Genomic DNA, 11608 nt, shown 5'->3' with positions numbered 1-11608 from the left:
GGGGAGAGGCCAACCCAGATGGGCAGAGAGCAGACACGAGAGAGGAGGTTCCTGCTGACACGGTGTGTGCCACTGGACACAGCTGCCTGGCCGACCTTGGACGTTTCATCCTGTGAATCCATCAGTGCCCTTTTCATTTACACCGCTTCAATTCAGACCCATCTTCCCCTGCGTGGGTTAGGGAACACAAACAGATTTGCATTTCTTTAGGAAGAAAATAATAAGAGGCTTTGAGGGAAGCTCTGAGGTAAAGGCCCACGGACATTTGAGGGCCTGAGCAATTGTGGGTATTTTACAGCCGGGAAAGGATGCTGATGGCTCCTCCCCAGGTCAACGCAGAAAGAGCCCAGGGCCGTGCCCCCAGAAGCCAGGCTGGGGACGGCTCCCCTTCTGTTGCGCGAGCTTGGCTTCTCAAACAGAAGGGCTCAGTTGTTCTGGTTCTTCATGTATGTGTGTGACCGAGTGTGTTCACGTTCTACGCAAAATCACAAGATTGGAACCAGCAAAGCAGAACAAACACTTCTTTCCCCAACTAACAGCTCTCGGGGAAACGGCCCAATTATCTTTCCAGGCCCAGGCGTGATATCCATTAATACCAGTGTGGTCCAGGCAGGAGGCTAAGGAGCCCTGGCTTCCGGGAGCCGGAAATGCCTGGTGCCTGGCGTGGGGTGTGGCGTTGATGAGCATCCTGCAGGTCAGGCCACTGGGGGGCGGGGGAGGGGGGTGTCAGGGTGCCATTTGTCACTATTCCCATGTTCGCAAAAGCCACAGAAAAGACCGTCAGAAAGGCACGGAGGAGGAATTATCCGAAACTCGCTGCAGGTTTGGAACCTCGGGGTCATTTCTTCCTCTCTTAGGGGACAGTCCCAGACCTCACCTGCCCTTCGAGGGGCCTCTGTCAGCAGCACACGATTCTTCCTGTTACCTGGGACATAAACCCACAGTCTGAAGCTCCCACATCGACGGTATTATCCTTTACAGACGCCCAGATGCTGCAGGCTGGCACCCTCAGCTGCCTGCCTGTTGGGCGGGGGGTGGGCAGGGGCAGACCCGGATAACAAACAGACCTAGTTTGCACTCTTGCCCCTCCCACCATTCCCCTGACACCTGCCAGGTAGGTCCTGCATACATAGTGTGCTCACTACATACTGGGCCCCATCAGCGGACAAGACCCAAGGGTCACTTTCGGGGGAGCCTACAATCCTGTGGCGGGGGGAAATGAAAGCGCTCGTCTTGGAAGCAGGGACCAGGGAGACTGGCTTAGTGGGAAGGTTCAGGAAGGCTTCCTGGAGGAGGGGGTTCTGAATGCACAGCGTAAGCAAGATGCGGAAGGGGCGAAGGATGCTTGTCCTGGTAGAGGGAGCAGCAGAGAAGAGGTGTGAAGTAAGGAGATTTCGCTGGATTAGAACAGGAGCCAGCAAGCGGACAAGTGGCAGAGGGTATCCCAAAAAGGCAGGACGGGGGCAACAGGAGGGGCTGGCCCTCAGAAGGCAGGGTCTCAGCCCTACGTGGCCACTTGCCAACTAACTGCTAATCAGAGGTGAGCTGCTTAACCTTTATTTACTTATTCTGGGGCTTAGTGCCTACAGGAGAGAAAGGGCACTTTAAGGCTAGTCAGAGCATCTTTCTCTACAGAAGACAGAGCAGGAACCATGGACCAGAACTGCCCTTGAACAAGGGCCATCTCAGTTAGGGTGGACATGGTGAGCCACGGCTGGGCATTTTACAGAAAGAGTCACTCATTATTGGCTATGTGGGTAGCTGATCAATCAAATCTACGCTAAGAAAACTGAAGAGAACTAACTAGAAAACTATTCTCAATACTATGAAAGTTTTTAAGATAATCTGTTACAAAATGAATGGACCCAAATCAGTATATTTTTCCTGATTAGCTAGCAACAGTCACCCAGCTAATTCAAAGAAAATGAAAATCCCATTCACAGTAACAAGTGCAAAACATGAAACACAGAGACATAAAACTCATAAAAAATTGTTGAATTCCTCGGGACGAAACAATAACATCTAAACTGAGAATTACACTGATTTTTTAAAAGGTCTCAAGAGCCAAAGATACGTATCAGGTTCTTGAATGGGATGACTCAATTTGGTGAAGATAGCAGTTCTCTAAGATGATTCTGTAAATCTCATGCAACTCTAACTGTATATTATAATCTAATGTGATATAAATCATAATAATTCTTATAGAATACATATGATAGAATGGCCAATAAAGCTGAGAAACATATAATGAGGGAGGCCTCCTATTCAAGTGTATACTTTAATTAATATATAGTTATAATTAATTTTAATATATAAATATGTTTTTAGGGAAGCTAAATATTAAAATATATACTAAAACTGTAGTTATTAGAAGGACAGACCCAGGTAAATAAAAGAAAATTAAAAGTTCAGGAGGAGGACCTAATATAAATGAAAGGAGTAGGTATATTATAAAACATGCACTTCAAATCAGTGGCAAATATGAACTAGCTGAAGGATGTGGCTGAGTCTCTGACCTAACTCAGAAGGTCAGGACATCACTCCTCACATGAAAATGCGTGAGCTGAAGGTCAAACATAAAGAAAAAGAGCCTAGAAAAGAACGTGGTGGTGGGGATGACCCTCCTTAAGTATAAAAGCAATTAGCAAAGCTGTAAAGAAAAGATACTAGTACATCAGCTCTAATAATCTTTAGAACTTCTGAACATGAAAAGATCCCATTAAAAACAACTGGGAATGCTACTGAGTGACTGCAGAAAATATTAACATACACAACAGAAATATATCGACACGGTAAGAGGACCCCCAGCACCGCATTTCAGGGGGCATGAAGAGAAGGAGTGTCTTCTTTGCTGATGGGAATGAACCTATAGGCACTTTCTCCCTGGAGAGTTATTCAGCAAAAATGTATAAAAGCCTTACAAATGTTCAGGCCCTTTCATCCAAGATTTCCACTTCTAGAGACTGATTGCAAGGAAATGAATGAAGATGGTCTCAAACGTTGCAGTACAAAGAGGATTTCCAACACAGCTTTTCATTCAGTGAGATAACGTTCTGGACTCCCTCCTGCGAGAGCACCAGAACCACAACTAACTGCTGAACAATCATCAACAGGAAGACACTGGAACTCATCAAAAAAGATACCCCACATCCAAAGACAAAGGAGAAGCCACAATGAGACGGTAGGAGGGGCGCAATCACAATAAAATCAAATGCCATAAACGCTGGGTGGGTGACTCACAAACTGAGAAAACTTATACCACAGAAGTCCACCCACTGGAGTGAAGGTTCTGAGCCCCATGTGAGGCTTCCCAACCTGGGGGCCCAGCAAAAAGCAGTTCTAAGAGGGAAGTTTACAGCAATACAATCCTACCTCAAGAAACAATAACAATCTCAAATAAACAATTTACACCTTTAGGTGTAAAGGAACCTAGAGAAAGAAGAACAAACAAAACCCAAAGTTAGTAGAAGGAAAGAAAGCATAAAGATCAGAGCAGAAAGTAATGAAATAGAAACAAAGAAAACAATAGCAAAGATCAATAAAACTAAAAGCTGGTTCTTTGACAAGATAAACAAAACTGATAAACCTTTAGCTGGCCTCATCAAGAAAAAGAGGGAGAGGACTCAAATCAATAAAATTAGAAATGAAAAAGAAGTTACAACGGACACTGCAGAAATACAAAGCATCAGAAGAGACTGCTACAAGCAACTCGATGCCAATAAAATGGACAACCTGGAAGAAATGGACAAATTCTTAGAAAGGTATAACCTTCCAAGACTGAACCAGGAAGAAATAGAAAATATGAACAGACCAGTCACAAGTAATGAAATTGAAACTGTGATTCAAAATCTTCCAACAAACAGAAGTCCAGGACCAGATGGCTTCACAGGTGAATTCTGTCAAACATTTAGAGAAGAGCTGACACCCATCCTTCTCAAACTCTTCCAAAAAATTGCAGAGGAAGGAACACTCCCAACTCATTCTATGAGGCCACCATCACCCTGGTACCAAAACCAGACAAAGATACTACAAAAAAAGAAAAAGAAAATTACAGACCAATATCACTGATGAATATATATGCAAAAATCCTCAACAAAATACTAGCAAACAGAATCCAGCAACTCATTAAAAGGATCATACACCATGATCAAGTGGGATTTATCCCAGGGATGCAAGAATTCTTAGATATATGCAAACCAATCAATGTGATACACCATATTAATAAATTGAAGAATAAAAAAACCATATGATCATCTCAAAAGCAGAAAAAAGCTTTTGACAAAATTCAACACCCATTTATGATAAAAACTCTCCAGAAAGTGGGCACAGAGGGGACCTACCTCAACATAATAAAGGCCATATATGGCAAACCCACAGCCAACATCATTCTCAATGGTGAAAAACTGAAAGCATTTCCTCTAAGATCAGGAAAAAGACAAGGATGTCCACTCTCGCCACTATTATTCAACATAGTTCCGAAAGTCCTAGCCATGGCAATCAGAGAAGAAAAAGAAATAAAAGGAGTCCAAATTGGTAAAGAAGAAGTAAAACTGTCACTGTTTGCAGATGACGTGATACTATACATAGAGAATCCTAGAGATGCCACGAGAAAACTACTAGAGCTAATCGATGAATTTGGTGAAGTTGCAGGATACAAAATTAATGCACAGAAAACTCTGGCATTCCTATACACTAACAATGAAAGATCAGAAAGAGAAATTAAGGAAACAACCCCATTCACCACTGCAACAAAAAGAATAAAATACCCAGGAATACACCTACCTAAGGAGGTAAAAGACCTGTACTCAGAAAACTATGAGACACTGATGAAAGAAATCAAAGATGACACAAACAGATGGGGAGACATACCATGTTCTTGGATTGGAAGAATCACTATTGTGAAAATGACTATACTACCCAAAGCAATCTACAGCCTCAATGCAATCCCTATCAAATTACCAATGGCATTTTTTATAGAACTAGAACAAAAAGTCTTAAAATTTTTATGGAGACACAAAAGACCCCGAATAGCCAAAGCAATCTTGAGGGGAAAAAAAAACAGAGCTAAAGGAATCAGATCCCCTGACTTCAGGCTATACTACAAAGCTACAGTAATCAAGACAATATGGTACTGGCCCCAAAACAGAAATACAGATCAATGGAACAGGATAGAAAGCCCAGAGATAAACCCACACACCTATGGTCAACTAATCTATGACAAAGGAGGCAAGGGTACACAATGGAGAAAAGACAGTCCCTTCAATAAGTGGTGCTGGGAAAACTGGACAGCTAACTGTAAAAGAATGAAATTAGAACACTCCCTAACGCCATACACACAAATAAACTGCAAATGGATTAAAGACCTAAATGTGAGACTGGATACTATAAAACTCTTAGAGGAAAACATAGGAAGAACACTCTTTGACATAAATCACAGCAAGATCTTTTTTGACCCACCTCCTAGAGTAATGGAAATAAAACCAAAAATAAATAAATGGGACCTCGTGAAACTTAAAAGCTTTTGCACAGCAAAGGAAACTATAAACAAGACAAAAAGACAACCCTCAGAATGGGAGAAAACATTTGCAAATGAATCAACAGACAAAGGATTAATCTCCAAAATATACATGCAGCTCAATATTAAAAAAACAAACAACCCAATCCAAAAATGGGCAGAAGACCTAAACATACAGTTCTCTAAAGAAGACATAAAAATGGCCAAGAGGCACATGAAGAGCTGCTCAACGTCACGAATTATCAGAGAAATGCAAATCGGTTAGAATGGGCATCATCAGAAAATCTACAAACAACAAAGCTGGAGAGGGTGTGGAGAAAAGGGAATCCTCTTGCACTGTTGGTGGGAATGTAAATTGATACAGCCACTATGGAGAACAGTATGGAGGTTCCTTAAAACTCTAAAAATAGAATTACCATATGACCCAGCAATCCCACTACTGGGCCTATACCCAGAGAAAACCATAATTCCAAAAGACACACACACCCCAACGTTCACTGCAGTACTATTTACAATAGCCAGGTCATGGAAGCAACCTAAATGCCCATCGACAGACGAATGGATAAAGAAGATGTGGTACACGTATACAATGGAATATTACTCAGCCACAAAAAGGAATGAAATTGGGTCATTTGTAGAGACTTGGATGGACCTAGAGACTGTCATACAGAGGGAAGTAAGTCAGAAAGAGAAAAGCAAATATCGTATATTAATGCACATATGTGGAATCTAGAAAAACGGTACAGATGAACCGGTCTGCAAGGCAGAAAGAGAGACACGGATGTAGAGAACAAACATATGGATACCAAAGGGGGAAAGTGGGGAGGTGGGTGGTGGGATGAATTGGGAGATTGGGATTGACATATATACACTAATATGTATAAAATAGATAACTAATAAAAACCTGGGAAAAAAATGAGATAACATTCTGCCATTTAAAACCCTGTTTTCAAAAAACCTTTTGAAAATGAGGAATGGCTGGTATTGAATGGAAAAAAAAAAGCAGAATACAAAACTAAATACAGAAAACTATCAAAATTTTGCTTTGAAAGATGTGACACATATGTACGTTCATTCATTCAGTAAATTGTCATTGAGCATCTTCTTAGGGGCCGAGTTTACAGACTAATGAGATCACACACACACACACACACAGGAAATACACCAGAATGTTACTGATATGTAGAGGTCCTTGCATAATAATTATTTTCTTTCTTATACTTAGCTGAAAATGTTTCCATCATGTGCACACATGTGAAAATTTCATAATTAGAAAAGAGACTTCGGTTAGAATTCTCACCACCTCCTACCTTGGACACAATCCTTCCCCCCAAGAAAAGATGCAAACACTTCACCTATGTGTGTATAAAGTTATATTCCTCTTGGGCTGGTTGTACATCAACTAAATCTTCTTTTCCTGAAAATAAATTCCTTTGTTGAAAGCAAGAATGGGCAAGGAGAAAGGATGTGAGACAGGGACCCGCCTACTACGTTTGAAAAATCTAAATGAACTTTCAAAAGATTTAGACTTAAAATAAATGCATGAGTCAGGAACAAGTGGTCCCCAATGACTAAATGTCCTCATAAAAATGCCTTCGAACCGTCCCCAACTGTGGATCATTCAACACACCAAAAAAAGGCCATTCCTGCTTGTGAGAACTGACAAGACAATGGAAATTATGTCAGTAAATTTCAAGACTTGTTCAATACTAACATATTTATGGTGCTTATCTGCACCTCAGGAATGGAGAATGGCAGAATCAACATAAACGCCTTTCAGGGTCTAAACAGATGGGGAGGTAAAGGAGAGAAGAGGCATTTCTAAAGGATCTCTTTGAAATTGATTCTTGTAACAGTTTGGTTCAGAATGATACAACACTGATGGCTCCATCCCTTCTGCTACACTGATGGCTCCATCCCTTCTGTTACAGAGGGAGGGGGTGTGTAGACTAACCTCCAGCAGAAGCTGCATGAAAACATGTTACGGGTCTCCCCATAAGCTGCCCGAGACACAACACACGTCACTGAAGATGTACTTTCCCCATCTTATATTTAATGGGCGAATGTGATCAGTGTAGAGGTAAGGCTATCAACTTGAGGGCATCAGAGCAGTCATACCGATCAATGAATCATTCGTTCATCCCAAAAATGTTCTTTGAGCCTCTTCACTGTGCCCCAGGCACTGTTCTAGGGCTGGGGGATACAGCCAGGGATGAGCCAGATGTGGTCCCGCCCTCTGTCTGTGGGGAGACAGGTAACAAACAAGCAAACACCTAGGACCATTTCAGGGAGCGAAAAATGCACTAAAGGAAATCAAAACAGGAGTTTGTGAAGGCGGGTTACTGGGAAGTATGGATTTCTTTCAGTAAGGGAGGGCTTCTCAGAGGAGGCGTCATTTGAGCTGGGACCTAGACAGTGCAAAAACTTGGGGTAAGAGCCTTCTGCACAGAGGGGAGAGTAAGCAGGAAGGTGCTGAGGCGGGATCCAGCAAGGCATGTGGAAGAACTGGAAGAAGGCTGGGGCGGCTGCACATTGGGAGGGAAGGGACACAAGCAGGAGAAGAAGCCAGGCCGGGAGGTGAGGGCGATGCAGCCCAGGCCATTTGGGCCTCAGGTCATGGGGAGCATCTGATGGTGCTCTAAGTGCAACAAGATTCACAAGTGAAATCTAACCATTTTGAAAACGTAAATTTCATTTTTGTGTGTGTGCCAAGAATTGGAAGCCATCAAGATGTCCTTCAATAGGTAAATGAGCAAACTGTGGTGCATCCATGCAAAGGAATATTATTCAGTGATAAAAATAAAACAAGACACAAAAAGACATGGAGGAAACTTAAAGGTGTGTTGCTAAGAATCCAGTCTGAAAAGGCTGCATGCTGTATGTTTCCAACGATAGGACACCCTGGGGAAGGCACAGTGACAGTAAAATGATTAGCAGTTGCCAAGGCTTCGGGGTGGGGGAAGTGGGGGTGAACAGGTGGCACAAAGGGGACTTTCAGGCCAGTGAAACTATTCTGTATGATACCATAATGGTGGCTACACAACATGACACATTTGTCAAAACCCACAGAATGTGCACCACCAAGACCAAACCCTAATATAAAGTATGAACTTGAGTTAACAACAATGTATCAGTGTTGAGTTTCAGTTGTAACAAATGTACCACACTAATGCAAGACACTAATAAGAGGAGGAACTGGGCGTGGGGAGTGGGGAAGGTCTATGGGAACTCTGTGTCTTCTGTACAATTTTTCTGCAAATCTAAAACTGCTCTTGAAAATTAAATCTATTAAAAAAGAAGAGCTGCTGGTGGGATGTTCAAATAATCCATTCACATCTATTCCAGTCTCTCCTGTCCTGCTGGGACAGGGCCTGAGTGACCAGTGTCCCCACAGCCTGGCAGGCAGGTGGCATTCAGGGGGCAACCACCAGGCAAAGGGACAGCCAGTCATACATGGTGTGACACTTTGCCAGATGTCTTGCTTTCCTGGTTGTAATCTCTCAAAACCTCTGTTTCCTCACCTGTAAAACAGAAATAAAATCATCACCTCCTGACCTTGCAGAGATTCTAGGAGTGAGTAAAGATGATCACACCAGGCATTTCGTCTGCTGCCTGGCACGTGATAAGCTTTTACTAAACTCAGGCAGAAAAATAAAAATCCATGATAGTTTATTGTCCAAATGTTTACTGTGTGGATTAGATGGTAAAACTGCTTCCCATGTGACTTGAAATTTCCCGTTATAAAAAGTCTAAAGAAATGCAAATGCCTACAAAAGTACATAGCATGAAAAAAACGAACGGCCATGTACCCACCACTCAGTTTCAAGGACTCCTAATACGTGGGTGATCACCTCTCATGTACACCCCCGCCAACTCCCATTCAATCACCCCTGCCCCGCTGCATTATTTTGAAGCAAAGACATTATATCATTTCGATGGTAAATACAGCTTGAATTTAAGTCAAAAAACAACTTCTGTTTGTTTTTGCGGTACGCGGGCCTCTCACCGCTGCGGCCTCTCCCGTTGTGGGGCACAGGCTCCGGACGCGCAGGCTCAGCGGCCACGGCTCACAGGCCCAGCCGCTCCGCGGCACGTGGGATCCTCCCGGACCGGGGCACGAACCCGCGTCCCCTGCATCGGCAGACGGACTCTCAACCACTGCGCCACCAGGGAAGCCCGACTTCTGTTTTTTGAGAGCACTACTCTTGTTGACACATCTCTTAGAATTTTCAGTGACCTGGCTTAGTGACGGGGTCAGAAAAAAAGAGTCCCTACTAATTCTGGTGTGATTATAAATTGGTATAATATATTTGCAGGCCAATTTTTCATATCTATCCAAACTTAAAATGCACGTATGATTTGACTCAGCAGTTACAATCTTCAGAACAGATGTTACAAATAAATCTGAACCTGACACTAAAGATGCATACACAGGTATAAGATTATTCACGGTAGACCTGATTTTATTGACAAATATTTAGAAACAGCCTCAGTGCCCACCAATGGGGTGCCAGAGAAGAGCAGTTTGCTACTTGCTCTCCTTACAATATCAGGAACACGTAAGAAGAATGAGGGGCTTCCCTGGTGGCGCAGCGGTTGAGAGTCCGCCTGCCGATGCAGGGGACGCGGGTTCGTGCCCCGGTCCGGGAGGATCCCACATGCCGCGGAGCGGCTGGGCCCGTGAGCCGTGGCCGCTGAGCCTGCGCGTCCGGAGCCTGTGCTCCGCAACGGGAGAGGCCACGACAGTGAGAGGTCCTTGTACCGCAAAAAAAAAAAAAAAAAAAAGAATGAGGAAGATTGATGTAAATGGATATGGGATGATCTACTGTAAATACTGGCAAGAAAGAAAAGGCACCAAACAGCCTTGATGTAATGATGTATATAGGGTACCAACATTACGGTGAAAAAGCAGGGTCACACAGGCACACATATGCACATATATGACTTAAGTACATCTGCCAGGAGTCACAAAGAAGGAACTCATAACAGTGGTTGCCCCAGGTGAAGAGGACTGAACCGCCAGAGGATCAGAGAAGGGAACCTTCGTACTGTCTAACAAAAGTGATGGTGATGGTAGTAATAGGACTTACAATAGCATTATCCATCTTTCATGATGCTTAATTTTTTTACCTTACAAAAGCAAGTCAAATATTATCTATTCGAATATCTTTAGAATAAATGTAAGGAAGAAGGGGGAAAAAAGAAAACCATTTGCCAGACCAAACGTAATTGCCAAAAGCCCATACAGAGATTTGAAAGGGATCATAACATACCGGAGACCGGATAGCCTTCTTTTTAACAGCATAAAAGGGATGTCGGGTCTTTACGAGTCACTGGGGGCGAATGAGCAAAATCAGTGGATTCCTCAAGAACCAGCGACTTCTGGATGGGCAGTGGATCGTTCGGGCCATGTTTCTTGTAGCTCTTGGCTCTGAATCTAGAGGGCGCCATATTGGTTCCAGCCCAAGACTTAGAACAAGATAAGGCAGCACTGCCGTCTCCTTGCAAACCACAGCCCGAACCCCACGCCGTGGAAGCAGATAAAGATGACAGCCAATGGGCCTGGCAGGTCTGTCCTCTTCGAGTCTGGTCTGAGACGTTTCCCTATTCTGAGAGTCCTCCGGGCCCATACAAAATAAGAAATGACACCCCTCCCACTTAATACGCCAACAATTTTCTGATGTTCTTGTAGCTCAGATGTGACCTTTGTACTTATTTTGGCCTTGGGAATTTGGGATCAGCAGAAACACCAGAACATCTGGGACAGTCATGCTTCTGAATGAATGTACTTTCCAGGCACTGTTCATTCACTTTCAGTACTCTGTGGTTCATACGGGCCAAAGCTTATGTGACAACGTGAGCCCTTATCAGAGAGGAAAAGATCATCAAAGATGAACTCAATTAGGGGATTTATTTGCGAGCCTGGTAGCTGAAAAACTAGCAGCGTGGACAGTCCTGCAGACTCTGTGTACACAGCAGGCGATTCATAAGTGTCTGCTGAAAAACACTCTCTAGGAGAAAAGTACCTTACAAAGTCAGTCAAATTTGACCTTGAACTTGAACTATGAATCTTCAGCGGTCCAGCCTCTTTCC

The 11608-nt window shown here is 43.3% G+C and overlaps 1 protein-coding gene across 1 annotated transcript in view; it reads right to left on the bottom strand.

Annotated features, from left to right (window-relative positions):
• The window catches only part of PHACTR3 (phosphatase and actin regulator 3), a gene marked incomplete at its 3' end in the record, with an annotated part of 218030 nt that overhangs the window by 121325 nt on the left and 85097 nt on the right, over positions 1 to 11608 (bottom strand). The gene's annotated exons all lie outside the window — the stretch shown is intronic.

This window comes from Lipotes vexillifer, unplaced genomic scaffold, assembly GCF_000442215.2.
Source record: "Lipotes vexillifer unplaced genomic scaffold, Lipotes_vexillifer_v1.1 scaffold524, whole genome shotgun sequence".
NCBI classification, from domain to species: Eukaryota; Metazoa; Chordata; class Mammalia; order Artiodactyla; family Lipotidae; genus Lipotes; species Lipotes vexillifer.
This window is presented reverse-complemented; position numbering and strand designations above follow the sequence as displayed.